The sequence below is a fragment of the Sarcophilus harrisii genome, chromosome 2 (assembly GCF_902635505.1).
Source record: "Sarcophilus harrisii chromosome 2, mSarHar1.11, whole genome shotgun sequence".
Classification (NCBI taxonomy): domain Eukaryota; kingdom Metazoa; phylum Chordata; class Mammalia; order Dasyuromorphia; family Dasyuridae; genus Sarcophilus; species Sarcophilus harrisii.
In genome coordinates, this window is record NC_045427.1 from 461411609 (window position 1) to 461433447 (window position 21839).

Genomic DNA, 21839 nt, shown 5'->3' on the forward strand with positions numbered 1-21839 from the left:
CCTAACAATTAACACTAAGAAAACACAGGTGCTCCATCAACCAGCACAACACCATCCATATGTAAAACCATCAGCTATAGTAAATGGAGAGGTTTTGAATATTAAGGATAAATTCACTTACCTTTGGCAGTATACTTTCCAGGAATATATATATATATATATATATATATATATGATATATACACATATTATTATTATCTGTAATGTTTGGGCTAGCTTTCTGGAAGTCCTTCGGACTTGTTCTTAGCAGGATAGACATCACGAGAATGGTCAGAAATAGAGTCTAGAGTCTTTATTGTCTCCTTCACAGTCTGTTTCCTTTACAATCTGTATCTATCACAGTCTGACCAGTCTTGATCTTAGTGGAGGAGTGAAGGAGGCAGGAGAGCCACCAAGAGGATGGTCAAAAATAAAAAGTCTCATTTCCAATTCTCTCAGCCTTTAAATACCCTATAACAATTACATCATTACAGCATACTGATAATGTATGAAGTAGAGAACCATTACACCACTATGCTAAGTAGTAAGTATATGTATACTAAAAAACCATCATCTCTTCAATTCCACTGAGTTAACACCTTGTTGTAAGTATACTTGTTTCAAGTAAATACTTCTCCAAAGTTCTGGACCTCTACAATTATCCTAATTTTAAAAATTAGAAAATACACAAATGAAGACAATGTTTCCCAAGATCATTTAGGGAATCAGAGGGAGAATTGAGAGTAGAATTTTGGTTTCCTGACTCCTAGATCCATTAGGATCTTACCTATGCCATGTTGCCAGAGAGCAAAAGTGTAACTATGTATATGTGTTTATACAGAAAAAAATTATATGTAATCTTTTCATATCCTCATTCCTCATTCTAGAATCTTCAGTGACTCTGTGTTATCTTTGAGTAATATTTGAACTCTGCCTGGTTACTTAAAGATTTCTATAATGTGGTGGCACTTTTCTTCTCCAGCTTTACCTCATATATTTTTTTTTTCCTTCTTCCTTTCAACTGAACTAATTTTTGGCTCCAAAAAGTCCTTAGACTTTTCTAACCTAAAAGTTTTTCTCATGCTATTCCCTGTGCTTGCAGTTTCCTTCCTCTCTTCACTTGTCAAATTCTAAATTATTCATAAAAACCTAAGTAAAATGACCTCTCTTCTATGAATACTTTTTTAATTTGCCAGAATGTATCTCTTTTATCTTGCCTCCCTCTTGTATCTCATGTAGCTCTTTAAAAACAACTTGCCAGTACTTATTAAGTGAAATGGCTTAGTATGGTTATTTTTGTTTGTCTTATTATCCTACTAGATTTTAAGTTCCATTAAGGCAGGGAAATGTCAAAATTTTTTCTCTCTACTACAACTTCAATGTTTTACTATGTACAATGATTAATGGGTGGATGGATGGACGGTATAAAGTTTATGAGAATAACTCTTTTAATGACAATTGGGGGATAGGGGAAGTAGGCCACTAGGAAGTCACTTAAGCAGACTTGATTATTAAGTTAGAAGTTTGAAATAAGGGGCAGCTAGGTGAGGAAGTGGATAGAGCACCAGCCCTGAAGTTAGAAGTACCTGAGTTCAAATCCGGTCTCAGACACTTAACACTTCCTAGGTGTATGACTCTGGGCAAAGTCATTTAACCCCAACTGCCTCAGAAAATAAACAAACTAACAAAAAAAACCCTAAGAAGTCTGAAATAATGGAAAGCAAAAGATTAAAAAGTGACAGGACAACTAGGTGGTACAGTAGATCAAGCACTGAGCTTGGGAATCAGGAAGCTCTAGCTTCATAAATTCAAATCAAATATTTACTAGCTATGTGACCCTGGGTAAATCACAATCCTATTTGACTCAGTTTCCTCATCTGTAAAATAAGCTGAAAAGGAAATGGTAAACCACCCCAGTTTTCTTTGCCAAGAAAAAACTTCAAAATGCCTTCACAAGGATTGCAGATGATTGAAAAAACTAAATGACCAAAACAAACATGTAATCAACCTCTAAACCCTTTGCTTCAAGCCAAATCAATATCTTTCCTGTTCCCTGACACCATGGTCATTTATTTTACTCTTTTCTACCTAGAAAATCCTTCCTCTATCTCTTCAGCCCCTTCAAAACTTATTCTTCTTTATCCCTTTTATGCACCCATTCTTTCATGCACAAAGAGAAAACTCTAAACCAAAAGCTCTAGTTTAGAATCTGTGTGCCACCCGTCATTGTGTGACCTCTGGATCATTGAAGTATTAAATTAAGATTTTCAAAAACAATGAAACATTTAATTACATTAAAGCATTATTAATATTTAATCAGGTCAAAAATATGTTTCCTTAAATGGCTATTTCAGTTATTATATATTTCATCTTTATGTCATCCTTAATTTCTACATTTCACATGTTTTATGATGTAAATCATATCAGTATTTTTGCCAAGAAAACTCCATGATGGGTATTGGTAGGCTATGATCCATAGGGTCACGAAAAGCCAGACAAGACTGAAAGACTGAATCACACTAATAGCAATGCGTTATGTAAATTTTAAATTAGAATACATATTTAAAACTATGTACAAAAAAATTGATGATCAAAAAAGTTTGAAAATCACTGTTCTACATCAAGCTGCCTTAAAATCCTGTGATCCTATTGACCTCTTCTTCATCTAAAATTCCATAGTATCAGTTGAACATTAAGGTATAAGCCATCTTATACTGTAGATGATTTCTTCTCTCCCTAACTAGACTATAAGTTCTAATTTTCTTTAGTTGTCTGATGGTTCACGAGTTCACTTAATCTCATTGAACCTCAGTTTCTTCCTCTTTAAAATGGAAATAATACTTGCACAACATTACAAGATGACTATAAACCTTGGAAGCTCACCAGTACCAATACATATAATAGTTGGGGTTAGGAAAATCTGAGTTTAAATTTTACCTCTGATACTTACTAAGTTTGTGATCCTGGATCGCCAAGTCATTTAAACTCTCTTTGCCTCAGTTTCCTCATCTGTAAAAAAAATGGAAGGGTAATAATAGCACTTACTTCCAAGAGTTCTCATAAAGATCAAATGTGATAACATGTGTGAAATGCTTTGTAAATCTTAAAGTACTATGTAAGTTTCAATTAATATTATTATTAAGCAGCTAGGTGGTACAGTGGATATGATACTGGGTGTAGAGTCAGGAAAACCTGAGTTCTAATGTGACCTTAGAATTTACTAGCTGTGCAACTCATTTAAGCTCTGTTTGCCTAAATCTGCTGAAGAAGGAAATAAAAAACCACTTTAGTATTTTTGCCAAGAAAATCTCTGGAAAGTATAGTTTATGGAATCAGAAAGAGTTAGATATGACTAAATGACTAAACAATAACAAATTATTACTATTATTAATGTATTTAACACAAATGGTTGTGCAAGTTACAATAATTGCAATATTATATATAATCACATATATTTTATATAACATGTACTTCTACACAACATATACATATATAATTCTTTATTGATAATATACTGTACTCTGTTCATACCTTACATGTAACTATTTCATCTCTCCACCAAAAGCAGTATAAAAGATGTCATGAGAGAGATGAATGGCAGCAAGAGGAGATGGATCAGTCATGTAGCAAGAGGAAGGAATATTAAGAGAGTTTACATGCTCTATTGGTGCCCATGTAATAACAAAAGACTACAGAAAGGTGGACAGAAATTGGTTCCCCTTCTTTCTCACTCCACCTCAGGAGGATTTAAACAAGGATGCAAACAAAACTCCCATCAGATGAGAAGGCAGAGATAGTTTGGGATCTGCATACCTGGAGAAAATACATCAATAAATTCACAGAATCATTATAGTATTGGAAATAATATTGCCATCATTATCATGATCATTCTTATTAGACCATGACTCAGAAGACAAAGTGTCATGGTGTAATAGAGAGTGAGCATGACTTGAGTTCATGTCCTGCCTCTGATACATGCCAGTTGTGTGAATTGCTAATCAGCTCCTTTCTCTTTTTTTCCACATTTTTTTTATTATAGCTTTTTATTTACAAGATACATGCATGGATAATTTTTCAGCATTGACATTTGCAAATCCTTTTGTTCCAACTTTTTCCCTCCTTCTTCCCCACTCCTTCCCTCAGATGGCAGATTGACCAATACATGTTAAATATGTTAAAGTATAAGTTAAATACAATATATGTATACATGTCCAAACAGTTAATTTTAATCAGCTCCTTTCTCAATCCTCCCTCAGTAACTTTCTAAACTTCCAAGTTACATAGCTGCTGCTGATCCTCTGAGCTAGACTGTTCCTTATATCAGTGAAAGAAGTTTGAACAGTGGTTTTGGTCATGTCTAATTCTTTATGACCCCATTTGAGATTTTCATGGCAAAGACAATGAAAGGGTTTGCCATTTCTTTCTCCAGCATATTTTATAGATGAGGAAACTGAGACAAACAAAATAAGTGACTTACCCAGGACCACATGGGTAATAAGTACCTGAAGTCAGATGTTGAAATCAGGAAAATGAATTTTTTTACTTCAGATCTCATTCCTACCCACCATTGTAGGAAACGGATCAGATTAAACAATTGCCACATAACTAAAAACAATTATTTAGCTGTTGCAAAATTGTAGGATTGAAGGATGGGATGTTCAGACATTACTACATTCTAACAAGGTATCATCATCATTATTATCATTATCATTAACATCATCAATAGCTAACATTTATATAGCTCTTACTATATGTCAGGCCCTATGCTAAATGCTTTACAATTTGATCCTTTTGATAACTCTGAGAAGTAGGTGCTATTAATATCCTTATTTTACAGATGAGAAAACCAAAGTTAAAAAAAGAGAGAGGTAAAGTGAGTTGCTGAGGGTAACATAGCTAGCAGGTGTCTAAGATCAGCTTCGAATTCATATCTTCTCGATTCCAAGCCCAGTGTTCTAATCACTGCATTACATAGCTCCACTCTAATTAGCATTTCATCAACTGATGTTCTCTATTCAAATGTCCTTGGACCTCCCTTGTGTTTAGACTAGTGTTATAACTACTAAAGATAAATGGATTTTTGTCTCCAAGATGAGAAAAAGCATATACTTGACAGAAGATTACAGTAGATTCCTCCATGGGAAGGTGTGCTTCTCTTTCCTTCTTGACAACCACTGTACCCATGATTCAACTTCTCCTCCCAGGACTGTACTTCTATTTGGCCCAACAACCCTCAGTAACCATACCCCTATTTCCTTTCCTTTTGGGGGATTATCTCCTGGTTTGCTTTCTGCTCCAATTCCTATTGTAGGTGAGAGCCAGGCCCTCTTTTCTTGGTTCAACTAGCCCTTCAGTTGCATTCTCTTCTATATTACCATCTTCCACCTATGAGCTTTCTTTCCCCACCATTCTGCTCATTTTCCAACTATTTTAGCCCCAGAAGAAATTATTCCTGGTTATGTCTCTGCCCCATATGAAAAAGTAAAGAATTTCTAAAAGTTACAACTTTCTGTTTGCTCCTGCTTCCAAAATGAAGAAAACCACAAAGAAGTAACCTAGTTCTAATAGTCTATTATAAATAAATTACTAATTTTTACCGAAGCCGACTTCATCAACTCTGACTCTGCAAGGAGAGGAGACAACAGAACAGGACACAAATCTGTATCTCTATCTGTAACTCTAACACATTAAGTTGGAGAACTGGGTAATTTCCTGTTTGGTTGATCATAAAACAATTTGAATCCATTTATTTTTTAAAAATGTATTTATAGGAAATTAACTGTTAATGCATTGATATAATTGAATACTGAATATTATTTTGGAGTTTCTAAAACTTATTACAGTAAGCTCTTTAAATATTCCCTAAATATAAATATTCGCATGTGGGTTCTGCCTGGGGTTTTTCTTCTGTTATACTATAGCGTTTGTACAACATTTTCTTTGCAAAGTGTTTCATAAGTTGCTTATTCATTCATTAGTTACAGTGTTTTCTAGCATTAGCTTTCTAGTCTAATGCTTCAAATGTATCTGATGTCTTCATATGAGACATATTTTCTTGCCAAAAGTAATTTCAGAGAAATAGTTTAATGAGAAATAAAGGGGAAGAATACTTTCCTGTTTTTTAACTGGAGTAGAATTCTATAGATGTAGGTTCACAAAGGAAATTGTTATCTGCACAATGTGGCCAAAGGTGCTACTTTGTCAGATAGCCTCATTTCCTTTTAAAACCTATAGAAGATTCACTGAAAAATCGATAGAAGATTCTAGAATCATAGACTATAAAAGCTATGGGAAAAAATGGAAAGATATTGTTGGTGGGGTTCTGGGAAGATGAGAGTGCTAATAATTAATTGTTGGTCATATTATAGATTGGTTTAGCATTTCTGGGAAATTATTTGAAATCATTTCAGAGAAGAGTTACAAAATTGTATGTGCCACTTATTTACCTCAGCAGTCCTATTGCTAGAATTACATTCTAAGGATACAGAAGACCCATATTTAACAGACTAATCATAAAAGTCTTATTTTGATAATTAAAAGCAGAATTAAATGAGTTACAATGATTTCAACTCGAATATCAATATAATAGTATTTATTTGGTTTAAGGGATGATCAGTGTGAAGAATTCAGAGAAGTATGAGACTTTTAGAAAACTGAAGCAATTAGGTAGCAAAGTGGATAGAATACCAGTCTAGAGTCAGGAAGATTTGAATTCAAAACCAGCTTCAGATACTACTTGTGTGACCCTGGGCAAGTCTGTTTGCCTCAATTTCCTCATCTGTAAAATAGGGTTGTCATAAGGAACAAATGAGATAATACTTTTAAAGTGCTTAGCATAGTGCCTGGAATAGAGTAAGTGCTATATAAACATTAGTGTTATTGTAGCATTATGTATTATAGTATTATGCGTAGTAAAGAAATCAGAAGCAGAAGAAATATCTATATATTTCTATAGACACATATTTATATTGATGTAGATATAGATATAGTGAATATAATAATGTAAATAAGGACGACACTAATATACTAAAACTTGGGTCAAATAGCGTAGACATTATCAAAGTTAAAGCACACATCCTTCCTTTTTGTTAACAACTGATAAATTATAGAAGTGGAAAATGGCATGTCTAAGTAGTTCTGATCACTCTTTTTTTTTATTTAATAGCCTTTTATTTACAGGATATATACATGGGTAACTTTACAGCATTAACAATTGCCAAACCTCTTGTTCCAATTTTTCACCTCTTACCCCTCCCCCACCCCCTCCCCTAGATGGCAGGATGACCAGTAGATGTTAAATATATTAAAATATAACTTAGATACACAATAAGTATACATGACCAAAACATTATTTTGCTGTACAAAAAGAATCAGACTCTGAATTATTGTACAATTAGCTTGTGAAGGAAATCAAAAATGCATGTGTGCATAAATATAGGGATTGGGAATTTAATGTAATGGTTTTTAGTCATCTGATCACTCTTTTAGGCAGTTTTCCTTGACTGTTTTCAGAGAATGTATACATTAGGATTTGTCTGTTGTGTAAAAATATTAGTTAGAAAAACAAAGAGAGCTAACAAGAAACTCAAGATTCTTATATCCACTCACCCATGTAACAAATAGGAAAGTGATGTCTTAACAGGGAAGTGACTTGTCCAGAATTACTCACAATAAGTGGTGGAGCTCAAGTGTTCTTTTCCCATTCATTCAATGAATATTTATTGAGTAGTCCTTAGAATGTAACGTGCTGAATATGTCTCCTATAAATCTTGGATAAATTCAAAAGAAGCTTAGAGCTTAAAGAAACCCTATTTGAAAGAATCCTTCAGGATAGCAAGAATCCCTTTGTGATGTGAATTCATTTGTTTTGAAAAAATCAGTTTTAATGTTAGAGATATTCTTTAAGCCAAGCAAACCTATTACTCTCTAGAAGACTATGACAGCCAAGACAATCCTTCTTCTATGTTCAATGTTTTGGTGGGTTAACCAAAAGTAGTTAGAGGATTTGGAGGCTGGAAATTTGAATCTTCTGACTTCTCACATATATAATGGGAGTTTTCTTTGAGCAGTGAGCACCTTAGGAGTTCCTTATGCTAAGAAATCAATGTAATCACATGGATAATTCTCTCTTCCATGAGCAAATGGGTGTAAAAGGGAATTTTATGCACCTGAAGAAGACATTTAACTTGAAAATGTTGGGACTGGTCCAGACATGTCACAGAATCTTAGCCATCTTCAGTCAATTAGCATTTATCAAGTATCTAGTATGTGCCAACATTGGTACTGAATTCTGGAGATACAAAGTAAAGCAAGATAATCCTTGTTTTCAAGGAATTTACAATCTAATCTTTGTTCTAAATGAAGATAAGCTTTTAGTATTCTTTCCTATTTCTAGAATATGTATATTCAGTTCTGCAGAATCATCTGGTGGGGAAAATTATACAAATACTCAACAGCAAATAATCAGAGAACATTTATTAAACATTTTCTGTATATCAGGCACTGTACTACTCTCTGGGGACTAAAAGACAGAAATGAAATAGTCCTTGCCTTCAAGAAACTTACATTCTGTTCTTTCTGCAAATCATCCCAATACAATAAATTATGTGCACCCCCTAGGAAACAATAAAATCGAGATGGGATTATTTGAGGGATAAGTTTAAGAGCAAAATCTGGTAATGAGTCAAAAAAGAAGAATCTATTTTTCATAATGTACTTATTAACTAAGTATTTGTATGCTAGACCCTAAATGGAGGTGGGAGAGGGTGTCCATTCTTATGGAAAAGGACTATAAAATCCAGTTGAAAAGATAAGACATATAAGCATGAATCAATAAGATGACAAGCCAGTATACAAGAAGTATACTGTATACATGAAGGTACTAATTGCATTGTGGACAGAAAGTGCAACAGGAGTTAGATAAAGAAGAGATCAATGTGAGCTCTCAGGAAAGATTTTAAGAAGGTAGAATTTGCCCTGGTGATTAGATGAAAAGCAGTCATGTTTTTTTAAAAAAAATATTCTCATCACCACCAATCAGTTGTTCAGTTACAAAAACACACCACCAAGTCCAGACTTCATCCTGATTTCTAAGGAAGCAGAGATGCCTTCAGATAAAGAAATTCTGAATTTAACTAGAAGTCTGAAAGAAGGGCCAGTCAGCAGTTAGTAACTGAATGATTCAATGTACACTGCGATAACAGGTAATTTAAATTAATATAGAGAGGCCTCTAGATTCTTTCCCATCTCCTATCCCACGGATATGGTTTGATTAAGGCCCTGAGCCAAATACCACAAAAGTTATTATCGTGGTCAATGAATATGAACACAGAGCCCACATTTAGCACTTCAGTGAAAGTGATAATCAGCAAGAAATTGACAAAGGATGTGGTGTAAAAATGTGGGTTTGGTGGACAATGTTACAGGATTTCATTTCTTCAGAAGCTATGCTAAAACTTAAGGGTATCTTAAGACAAAATATTAACAACAATATCAACAATAACAATACTAGTGAAATCACTAACATTTATAACCTTCTAATCACTTAGACTTTCACCCTAGGATTCTCTACTTCTACCTCTACTTCTCTCTATTTCTTATGCTTCATATCCAGTCTGTTGCCAAGACCTGTTGATTTCACTTTTCTAACATCTATTGGACAGATCTCCTCTCCTCCGACTGCCACCATACTAGTTTAGTCCTTTGGCACCTCATGCCTAGGACTATTACAATTTACCTGCCTCAAATCTTTCTTCACTCCAATTTATCTTCCATTCAGCCACTAAAATGATCAACTCCTGCTATGTCATACCTCTACTCAATAAACTCTTAGTAGTTCACTACTGTATCTAGGATCAAATAAAAAATGCTCTATATTACATTCAAAGTCTTTCATCTAGGCCCCTTCATACCTTTCCAGTTCCACCTTACTCTCTGCCATGAATTCTTCAATCCAGTAACATTGGCCTCCTTACTTGAACAAGATACTCTATCTCTCAATTCCCAGCATTTTCTCTAACTGTTCCCCATTCCTATAATGCTCTCCTTTCTTAATATTATTATTATTATCACTTACTTGTTGTTGCATGTTAAGGATTTTATATATCAGTGTGTGGGTATGTGTGCATAGATAACCAGACAATGAACCTAAGAACTTGGGAAATAGGTATCCTCCACCTGCCACAGACATACCAAAACCAAAACCAAAACTATTAGACTTGCTTCCAGTCCAACTACCACAGCCATCCCCACAAAGAAGGAATTTTTTGTGAAGAGGCCAGCTATTACCACCAACTGCCATCTATGGAGCAGGCAAGCTAGTTTGTCTAAAGTACAAAGGCACTCTAAGAGAGATACAAGAGGCAGTAGCTATCAGCCAACTCAAATAATGACTACTATAGTCTTGATTACCATTTTTCCTCACATCCCAATAAATGTAGTCCAGATACCTGAATATGAGAGCTTTGGGAATAGCAATTCTTCCAAAACAGTGTCCATAACCAGCATCTTGCAAAGAACACCTGTGTATATTTAGTCTGGTAATTGCTCCTGTGGATGCTTCAGTAATCATAGCTACTGAAGACCAAGCAAAGAAAATTTTTGGCACCAAAGTCCTTGGCACCATTCAAATGATTCAACATCAGAAACTTATATGATTTTATCTGTGGAGAAGACATTAAAGAGGATGCATTCCCATCTGCTTTGTTGCTGCTCCCTGAGCACCATTGTCTTGCTAGTATGTCTTGTTTATATGTGCTGTCACTCCCATTTAAATGTGAGTTCCTTGAGAACAGGGACTGTCATATTTTTCTATTTACATCCCCAGCACTTAACAATGGGTTTGTACATACTAAGGACTTAGTAAATGCTTCATTTATTCATTCATTCATTACTATAGCATTTCTGATTAATGTCAGAAATTCTTGAAAGATCACAACTAATATCAATGTATTATAGTAAAACCAGACTCTGGATAAGATACCTTTGTTTTTCATTGCTTTATCCTTGTTTCAGAAAAGGGACTTGCTCAAAGAAAGTGCTTACTTGCTCTCTTCCCTTCCTAGGAAACACCCATGTCTCTAGACTTTCTTGGTTATTGTAAATTTCATTTTATTCTTCTGGAAGTTTCTCTCAGACACCTGTAATATTGAAAAGGATTTCATCAGCTATGAATAACTGACAAAAGCTTTCAAAAATTCTGCTTCTTCTTAGAGGGAATTTATATTTCTGTAAGAGAACATGTTTTGCCCCAAAGAAATGAATCCATAGTGGTCAAGACAGGGTGAAAAGATTGTCTCTTTCACTAATTAGAATATAATATTATCATTGTCTTTCAATCAATCAATATTTAATAAGCATATTTTTGTCCCTATTACATGCCAAATACTGTGCTTGTAGATAGATTTAAGTTCTTTCTTTCAAAGAGCTTGCATTCTAATATTCTGATGATGATGAGTTTATATATGAAAGGGGAGGGGGATAAGAGGGAAAGGGAGAGGAGAGAAGAGGAGGAAGAAGGAGAGCTGGGAGAAAGAGGGTAGAGAGAGAGAGGGAAAGGAGAGAGTATAAATGCAAAATAGTTAAAGTCAAGGTTGTCTGGGAGGGAGGACAATAGTAGCTGTGTGGGAGGGTGATGGAGAGAATCATGAAAGGTCTCATGTAGAAGATGGTGCTTAAGCTCAGTATTGAAGGAGGAGTGGGATTTAATGAGGTAAAGATGAGAAGGCACTGTCCAATACAAAGGTACAGAGATGGGAGATGGAGTATATTCCGGCATCTACCAAATACTCATTGTCTACTGAATTAAATTGAATTAGCTTTGTAACTCCAAGAATACCAATTTTCCTATTGGGACTTGATTTTCTTTATCTATGACATAAAGGAGTTGGGTTAGAAAATATCTAAATTATCTTTTAGCATTTCTATGTCCTAATTTTAAGGCCAGTTGTTTTCAATTGATTAAGACCTGTTTTTTTTAGACCATAAAATCATTTTAAGGAAATTGGACTGGTTTTAAGTTCAAATTCTGCAGAGGAATAGAGCAGCAGAAGAAAAAAAAGGAAGATACTTACGTGTCATTTTAAAAACAATGTCTATTATCGAAATATTCTAGATATTCTCTATATAATCCCATCCATCCATTCAACAAAAATGCTTTCACTGAAAGCATTATAGGGGTTAAGTGAGATATAGAGAAATATGGCACAGTGCCTATCCTCAAGAGGCGTGAAATTTCATTCAGGTTCTAGATAAGGCCTGCACACAAATAATTATTTTGTAAAGTGGAACATAGAATGCATACATAATCATCCAAAAACCTTAGAGTACTAATATTAAGTCAAGCTAGAAATACAACATAAGACATTTTCCAAATTAGTTGCTTATTTTTGCAAATAAAGACTATTGTATCCAAAACAAATATTTTCTTCTTGTTCCACACAGTTCCTTAGCTTAAAGTTTCACATACACACACACACACACACACACACGCACACACACACAACTGCAGTTGAATCAGTCAATGAAACTCATTCATTCAATCAACAAACATTTACATTATATGTGGTATCTTTTATCATTTAGAGTAGCTAAAGGAGTAATTGTACTTCCCATAAGTAATCAAAATTGTGAGATATCAGGAAATGAAGTGTGTGGGAGAAATAAAATAGGGAGATGCCTGGAAGTAATGAAAACTCTTTGTAGTTATATGGGTTTCCCATTGGGGGGGGGGGAGGTATTCTTTCCCCTTCTTTTACCCCTTCAAATATGTCTTGGCCCAGTGAGCTCAGCAAGTTGCCTTAAAGATCATTTGAACATTATGGGATTCAAATCAAGAAGAGTCTACTGTTTGAAATCCCTTCTGTGGTTGAAGGCTCAATCTGCCCAGTCTTTCTTCCAATATTACTCCTGCTTCCATTTAGCTCTGCATAACTCCTTATATAAAGAAATCAGACTACAGCCTCTTCCTTAATTCCTTCTACAATTTATAGTAGTCAATTTGTGTGTGGTTACACTCTGTTTTTCTGTAGGCTTAAAGAAGGTAACATGAGCCAGTTTGGATTGTTTATACTGTGGAATCTATATACAGAATCCCTCCTGTCACTGAATACCTTTCAAGTTTATGCACCTACTATGTGCTTGAGATTGTGCTTCATGCTGACAGAAAAAACAAAGTTTAGAAAAGACTAAATTTATATTTAGCTTACACAGTCTATTAAGTGCTGTAGCATACAATAAGTCTACCTCTAAAGAGAATTCTTCCCTTGGGAGGATGGAAATGTGGTATATACAGAATAAGAGCTTCCAGTTAGAACTCTTCAGAATAAATTGCTTCTCCTTCCTTATGATGGCCTCCTCCCCTTTAATCAGCAGCCTCAGACTTATGGGAAGTTGTAGATTTTGCAAAGTATCATGAATGAAAAGAGCCAGCCCCCTAAGGTAGAAAAATGATCCATGGAACAACAGTGGATTCAAATTGATATTGATTCCCCACACTGCCTTTCAAGTCTTCTACTTACAAAGAACAGTTTAATTTGGTCTCTTAAATGCAAAACAATGTGTCTGATTACAGAAATGTTAACAATCCTCATTTATGACAAATTCCTGACTCAAGTTTCCCCAGTTCATCCTTCACTCAGCTATCAAATTAACTTTACTAATGTGCTGACTTTGCTAATGTCACACTCCTATTCAATAAACTCCAATGTCACCTTATCACTTCCAGGTTCCAATATAGAATCCTCTGTTTGGCTTTTGAAGCCTTCATAACCTGACCCCCTGCTATCTTTCCAATCTTCTTATACATTACTTGTCTCCACTTATTCTAAAATTCATTTACCTTGCCCTCATTTCAGTTCTTTATACACAATAATCTGTCTCCTCACTCAGGCAATTTGTACTGGCTTCTCCTGCTCAATTCCCTTAATTCCCTCCTCATTTTCTCTCCCTGGCTTTCTTCAAGTCCCAACTAAAATCCCACCTCCTCTCAGAAGCCTTTCCAATCCGTTTTAATGCTAGAACCTTTCCTCTGTTGGTTATTCTCAATTTTTCCTGCATATAGTTGTGTCCCCCATTAGACTATAAGCTATGTGGCTTTTTTTTTTTTTTTTTTTTTTTTTTTTTTTTTTTTTTTTTTTTGTCTTTCTCGTTATGCTCATTGCTTAGCACAGGGGTGGAACTATAGATGCTTAATAAATGCTTCTTAACTGGATGGTAGGACGATTTTAAATAATGATGAAAATTTTTGAGGGAATAATCCCCAATTAAATAGCACAAATAGTTATCTTTCTTCTCTGTCCCTTCCCATCCCCCACCCACCTCCATATACTTATTCTTTGCAAAGGATGTTTTATTTTATCAACAATAATTTCTTTTTTTAAATAGCTTTTTATATACAAAACATATGTATGGGTAACTTTTCAATAATGAGCCTTGCAAAAACTTCTGTTTCAACTTTTCCCCTCCTTCCTTCCACCCCCTCCCCTAGATAGCAAGTAGTCCCATACATATTAAATATGTTAAAGTATATGCTAAATATAATATATGTATACATATTTATATAGTTATCTTGTTACACAAGAAAGATCAGATTTAGAAAGAAGGTAAAAATGAGCAAACAATAACCAGAAAGAGTGGAAATGTTATGTTGTGGTCCATACTCATTTCCCAGTGTTCTTTCTCTGGGTGTAGCTGGTTGTGTTCATTACACATTACAGTCAATTGGAACTGACTTGGATTCTCTCATTTCAACAATAACTTCTTGAAGCATCTAGATTACTGCCTTATTAGAACTTCTCTAGATGCCTTTGGGGTTTGCAACACTCAAATTAAAAAAATTCTCATCTCTAGCATCCTCCACAAGGAGTATGTGGATGGGTGAAGGGGTGGAGAGGAGCAACAATGTTAATAATTCTCACTTATAACAAATCCCTGACAAGTTCCCACCCCAATCTATTTTTCACTCAGCTATCAAATGGGCTTTACAAATGTTCTGATTATGTTAATCTCCTATTTAATAAATTTGTGGGATTGTCATTGTTGTCTTCATGACCTCATTTGTGGTTTTTTTTTGTTTGTTTGTTTTGGTTTTTTGCAAAGATACTAAAGGAAATCGTCATTTCTTTCTCCAGCTAATTTTACAAATGAAGAAACTGAGGCAAAAAGGTTAAGTGAGTTGCCCAGGGTCACTAAGCTAGGAAAAGTCTGAGACAAGATTTGAACTCAGAGAAATGAGACTTCTTGACTAGTCCAGGCACTCTTGCTCCTTCATGTAAGCAATAGGAAAATAACTTGTGATAATTCTATAAAGCAGGGACTGAGACTTTTGGAAGAAACTTTAAATTCAAAATTATTCCTTCAATCTTTATGAAGATCAGTAGTTAGGGTTTCCCGCCTATAATCCATCAATTATTGAAATGCCTTAGCAACATTGAAACATAGAAAAGAGACATTATTTCTGATCCCCAGAAACAATGGAAGAAATCTGTGGCTGCCATCTCAATGAAAATTTCATTTCCAGGAATCTCTTTGCATTTCACTCTCTCTCTGCCCTAAGGATGGAAAGTCCTTACTGTCATATGGAAATTTGTATAATGCATAGTCTATGGCACATGGAGACTTTTAAGAGCAAGACTCATGTACATGCTACCAAACAATAGCTCTTCAAATGGTCTTTCTCTTGGTTCTTTGCTAAATCCTTTTGGAACTTAGCCTGCTTCAATTGGTGTAACAATTACAATAAACTTTGCCTCTTGACTAGGAGATGGGTTCAAGTTTGAAAATTCTTTTGAGATACCTCATGACATTGGTCTGTGATCTCAATCTTTTGGGTTTCCTTTTGTACCTCAACACTCAGTACAAATTAAAATCTGTTCCCAACTTGAAGGACAGGAAAAGCAGCCTCTCCAGAATCAGAAAACTTATTCGATCTCACTTCTGAACTTTTTACCTGTGGGACATCAAGCAAGTTAATTCTGATCTCAGAATCCTCATCTATAAAAATAAGGAATGAAGTGACTGTTGAGATGACTTCTAACTAAATTCATGACTCTCTTGAATTTCTCTTTTGTCTCCTTAAAGAAGAGTTAGTGCTTATACAAGTATGACTCTTCAAAAAGGTGTGAATTTTCAGGGATCTCAGAAGTGACTCCTCTTGCTCCTTTAACAAGAAATAAGAATGAGTGATTTATAGATTCTACAATTTGACTTTATCCTTGAAGTTTGTCAAATGCAAAGATAAATAGAGCTAGATGACAGGAGAGATACAAGACATCCTGAGAGGCTTGGTCTTAGTTTCTTAGAGATAAAAACTAAACATCTAGGTCTTCCAGATAATCATTTGGCCCTAGAGATGGCAATGGATGAAGAACATATATAGAAAGAACAGTGTGGAGTTTTTGTGCCAAACTGGGAGCTAGACCTGAGAATCAGGAGGTGACATAGCTACAGTGTGGAGAAGAAATCCCAGGCTTAGCCATTCATTTGTCCTAAAAGTTATGTAGACTATGCAAGTCTGAGATTGCTGGTGGGGGTTTGCCTCTTTATCTATCTTGAATGCTTTCTCCTAGCAAATTGAGGATAGGGTGTAATGGGCTGAAACTGAGCAGATGCACTGAGGTTTGGACAAGCAAGCACTTACGGCTAATTACCAATTGGACAATATTAGCATTTGCTTAGAAAATGGCCTACCCCGCCATTCTGTGAGGGCTTGATCTGTTGGTGTATAGAGAGAAGATGGGGAGGGATAAAAGGGTGGAGTTAGAAAGCCAGAATGACTCCTGGCCAGATTTGTGTCGCCATTCTTCTCACTTCATGTCACCATTCAGTTCACCTTCACAAAGAATAAAGATCAATGACTTTTGCTTATCCTGACTCCGGCTGATTCTAAAGTATCCAGGGTGCTAATGCAGTCATCACAATAGGGATATAAGCCTAAAAACTACACAGACCCTAAAAGGAGTTAGAGCTCACTGGAAAACTGAGTTGCTAAAATTTCCAGCTTCCATGAATGCTTTCATTTTTCAATGGGGTGAGATAAGGATTTGGGGACCCAGGGCAGTACTCTAAATCTGGAGAAGCTCCCTCTCCTTAAGACTGAATTTTGCATAAACAGAACTTTGTTTCTGGGCCATAGGTTACAAGTATTATTCTTGTCTGCATCTTTCCGATGTGAACTTTGTAAACCAGTTTATTGTTTTTGGAGAAAAAAAACCTACAAGAAGCGAATTTTCCCGGACCATTGAGTTTCTGTAAAATAATACAGATCAAAATTCCTATACTGGGCCTCAATTTCCTCAAGGAAATGAGTCAAAGATCATTGGTAAAACTTTTTTCTACCTCCTTTATCCCAATCCTCTCTGAACGTTGAGTTATTTGGCATCTCCAAACTATCCTTGTACCTTAATCAGCCTCTGTCATCTAAAACTCTTTATCTGCCTCCTTTATCCCAGTCCTCTCTAAAAACTAACTTATTTAGTATCTCTGTATGAAGATAGGTCCATGTTGTTTGTACCAGTCCTTTTGTAATGCTGGAGAAACTGAGGCAAGATAGAGATTAGAGAATTTTAATATTTTATTTATTGGAGAGCTTAATTGATTGACTGGACAGAACTCTTGTCTCAAAGTATCCAGTAGGGGATGTGAGTTCTCAATGACATATATACACACATGGCTCAGCTACAGGGGTAGACCAAGACAGGGGCAGAGTCAGAACATTGAGTGTGGGAATGGACTATTAATCCGGTTCTGACAGGGTGGTGGGAGGCACCAGACATTCTGGTAAATTGGGATAAAGAAGAACAATGGCAGGATAGGGGGTGGGACCATAAATTCTTGATAACAGAAGGAATTAGGAGCCAGGAAGTCTGAACTCCCCCTTATCTCCAGTCTCACATTGCCCATTTATAACCTTAGAGCAAGTGGCCCTCAGTCTTAATGAACTAGAGGAAGGTTTTGCAACTAAGGGGATTGAGGTAGAACAATTAAGGAAACTGAGGCAGGACCAATTAGGGAAACTGAGGCAGAACAATTTAGGGAACCAGCCAGGACAAAGTACTCTGATTTATCTTCCCAACTCTTCCCTTATATTTCTTCTTTTCCCATAGCCCATATAATATCCTCCCTCCCAAAAGTATGTGGCAAAAATTATTTTTAGATTTTGCCCTTTTCTCATTAATAAAAGATACCTTTTGGCTAAGAGGACACTTCCCTATTATTTTTCACAATGTTTGTGCTTTGTCTTTGCTCTCCCAAACCTCGTGATCCAAACACATAATTTCTACAAATTCTCTATACTGAATTCAACATAACTGGTGAAGGCCTTCTCTTTTCATATGACTTTAAACTCAGATTAAACATATATATTTTAAGGTCTTGACAGAGCTTACATTGAGCTACCTGTATAGAAGTATTCCTTTAAATACATAGTAATGGGAAAAATATTTCTAAAAAGCTAAAGACTGTAAGAGCCCATAGCAACTCTCATATATGTATTTTTTTTCTCATTTTTTCCCTTTTTGGTCTGAGTTTAACTGCACAACATGACAGATATGGAAATATATTTAAGAGGATTGTACATGTTTAACCTATATCAGATTGCTTGCTGTCTTGGGGAGGAGGGAGGGAGAAACAATTTGAAACCACAAAATCTTACAGAAATGAATATTGAAAACTATATTTACATGTATTTGGCAAAATAAAATCCTATTAAGAAAAAAAAAAAGAAACACTTGCATAGATTTCATGAGTCTACATATATGAAAGTTGAAAGGAAATTTTAAAGGGCATCAAAAAAAAGACAAACTTCTATAGCATAAAGACTTCAAGATTAAAAGTATCTCATTTAGAGTTCAGATCTGGCCTCAGACACTTAACATTTCCTAGCTGTGTAACCCTGGGCAGGGGTCCCAATTGTTTTGGCAAAAAAAAAAAAAAAAAAAAATAGTGTCTCAGCTAGAGAGTTATATCTCTATTTCTGTATGGCCTTGGGGAAATAATAGACTCTCTTAGGCATCTGTAAAATGGGGATATTGGATGTGTAAGGTCATTTCCAGCTCCTAAGATCCCAAGTATGGACATCTCTTTCCCTCCGCATATACATTTTATTGTCCTGCTAAGAGAACAAATAAAAAAAGGTGATGTGTAGATGATAATGTACAGGGCCCCAGTAACATGAGCATAGATACCTATTCTAGATAATATTTTCCTAAAAGAGGACTGCATTGCTATATTTGAATGAGTAGCTTGTTAGTTAATTGCTGGACCCTCAATTTTCCTGCCTTAAAAAGTGGGTTCAGCTCTTTAATAGTAGAGAAAGTTCAAGTCTTCACCCCTCAGGAGGCAAAAACCAAGGAAAGCTAGGCTTTATGAATACAAATGGTAATGCTAATTAGTCTCCACCTTGGGAGTCTTTAAACTGAAGGAAGTTTAAAGCAGCAGCAGCTCCAATTACCTTTAATTTCCTCTGGCAAGGAGAGTGAATGGACACTGGGTTGATGAGGCAGTCTCTAGACCCAAAAACAAGGGAGATACTATCTCTATAAATTGAATACCTGGCAATCTGGGGAGGAAATATGTCATATGGAGAAGAACCCTGGCCTGGAAATAGGAGATCTGGTTTTGAAGTTTCAGCTCATCCCCTCAGTGGCTGAGGAATTTTAGATAAATGCTTTCCCCAATCGGGCTTCAATTTTCTCATCTGTAAAATAAGATATATGGACTAAGTGTTCTCAAAGGTTCCTTCAAGCTTTAGAAATCGATAAAATACAATCATCTTCATCTAGTCTTGCATGCACTAAGCACTTCATGCATATTTGTTTAATCAAATAAGAGACTCACTGAAGAAGGAGCAGGTGGGGAGGGCACTGGATAGAGAGACTCCTATCCTGGAGTCAGAAATAATTGAGTTCAAATTTGACCTCAGATACTTGCTATCTGTGGTATGACTGGGCAAATCCTATTAACCCTATTTGCCTTAGTTTCTTCATCTGTAAAATGAGGTGGAAAAGGAAATGCTCAATTGGCAAATTGAGGTTTGCCAAGAAACCTCAAATAGCTTGATGAAGAGTTGGACACGACTGAAAAAAAGGTGGGAAGGGGAGACAGGATTTAGAGGGAAGATAATTGATGTGGATTTTGAATTTACTTTCTCCCCTTGTCAGGAAGAAGTTTTTATATGGAATGATTTGTAAGCATGGAACTCTTTAAATCAACCTTCATTGTCTATACCCCTAACTTCTGGCAACTTTAAACTACCCTTAGAGATATTGATTAGCCTATCTTTAAACAGGTTTGGGACCTTCTCTGTCAGATGCATTCCATTTGGCTCCTCCTTGATTCCTCCCTCTGAGCTATCAAATTCTTCTCTGTTACTTCCTCTTCTTCCTGAGAAATCACCAAGGTTGTATTTCCCCTTTAAGAGATGTCCCCATGATATGAACAGACAATTCTCAGATGAAGAAATTGAAACTATTTCTAGTCATATGAAAAGATGCTCCAAGTCATTATTAATCAGAGAAATGCAAATTAAGACAACTCTAAGATACCACTACACACCTGTCAGATTGGCTAAGATGACAGGAAAAATAATGATGATTGTTGGAGGGATGTGGGAAAACTGGGACATTGATTCATTGTTGGTGGAGTTGTGAACGAATCCAACCATTTTGGAGAAGTAGTTTGGAACTATGCTCAAAAGTTATCAAACTGTGCATACCCTTTGATCCACAGTGTTACTACTGGGATTATATCCCAAAGAGATTATAAAGAAGGAAAGGGACCTGTATGTGCACGAATGTTTGTGGCAGCCCTTTTTGTAGTAGCTAGAAACTGGAAACTGAATGGATGTCCATCAGTTGGAGAATGGCTGAATAAATTGTGGTATATGAAAATTATGGAATATTACTGTTCTGTAAGAAATGACCAACAGGATGATTTCAGAAAGGCCTGGAGAGACTTACACGAACTGATGCTAAGTGAAATGAGCAGGACCAGGAGATCATTATATACTTCAACAACAATACTAGATGATGACCAGTCCTGATGGATCAGGCCATCCTCAGCAACGAGATCAACCAAATCATTTCTAATGGAGCAGTAATGAACTGAACTAGCTATACCCAGAAAAGAACTCTGGGAGATGACTAAAACCATTACATTGAATTCCCAGTCCCTATATTTATACACCTGCATCTTTGATTTCCTTCACAAGCTAATTGTACAATAATTCAGAGTCTGATTCTTTTGTACAGCAAAATAATTTTTAGTCATGTATACTTATTGTGTATCTAAGTTATATTTTAATATATTTAACATCTACTGGTCATCCTGCCATTTAGGGAGGGGTGGGGGTAAGAGGTGAAAAATTGGAACAAGAGGTTTGGCAATTGTTAATGCTGTAAAGTTACCCATGTATATATCCTGTAAATTAAAGGCTATTAAATAAATAAAAAATTAAAAAAAAAAAAAAAAAAAAGAGATGTCCCCATGTTGAAGATCTTTTCTAAGCTCTTTCCAGAACTAAGCCTTCCATGAGATAGTTTCTTTCCTTTCTCATAATATCTTCTCTTTAATGGCATCCCTTTTCCTTACTATGGCTAACTCTGGTTAGTTTGCTAAATTCCTCTATGAATCTAACCTGTCAGTCAACAGTATATCCAGTCCTCATAGAATATTCCTTTAATGGATTCTTCCAAACTCCTTTCTTCGGTAATCCTGTTGATTTCCCAGATCTATTTCTTTCTTTATTTATTTAATAGCCTTTTATTTACAGGTTATATGCATGGGTAACTTTACAGCATTAACAATTGCCAAACCTCTTGTTCCAATTTTTCACCTCTTACCCCCACCCCTCCCCAGATGGCAGG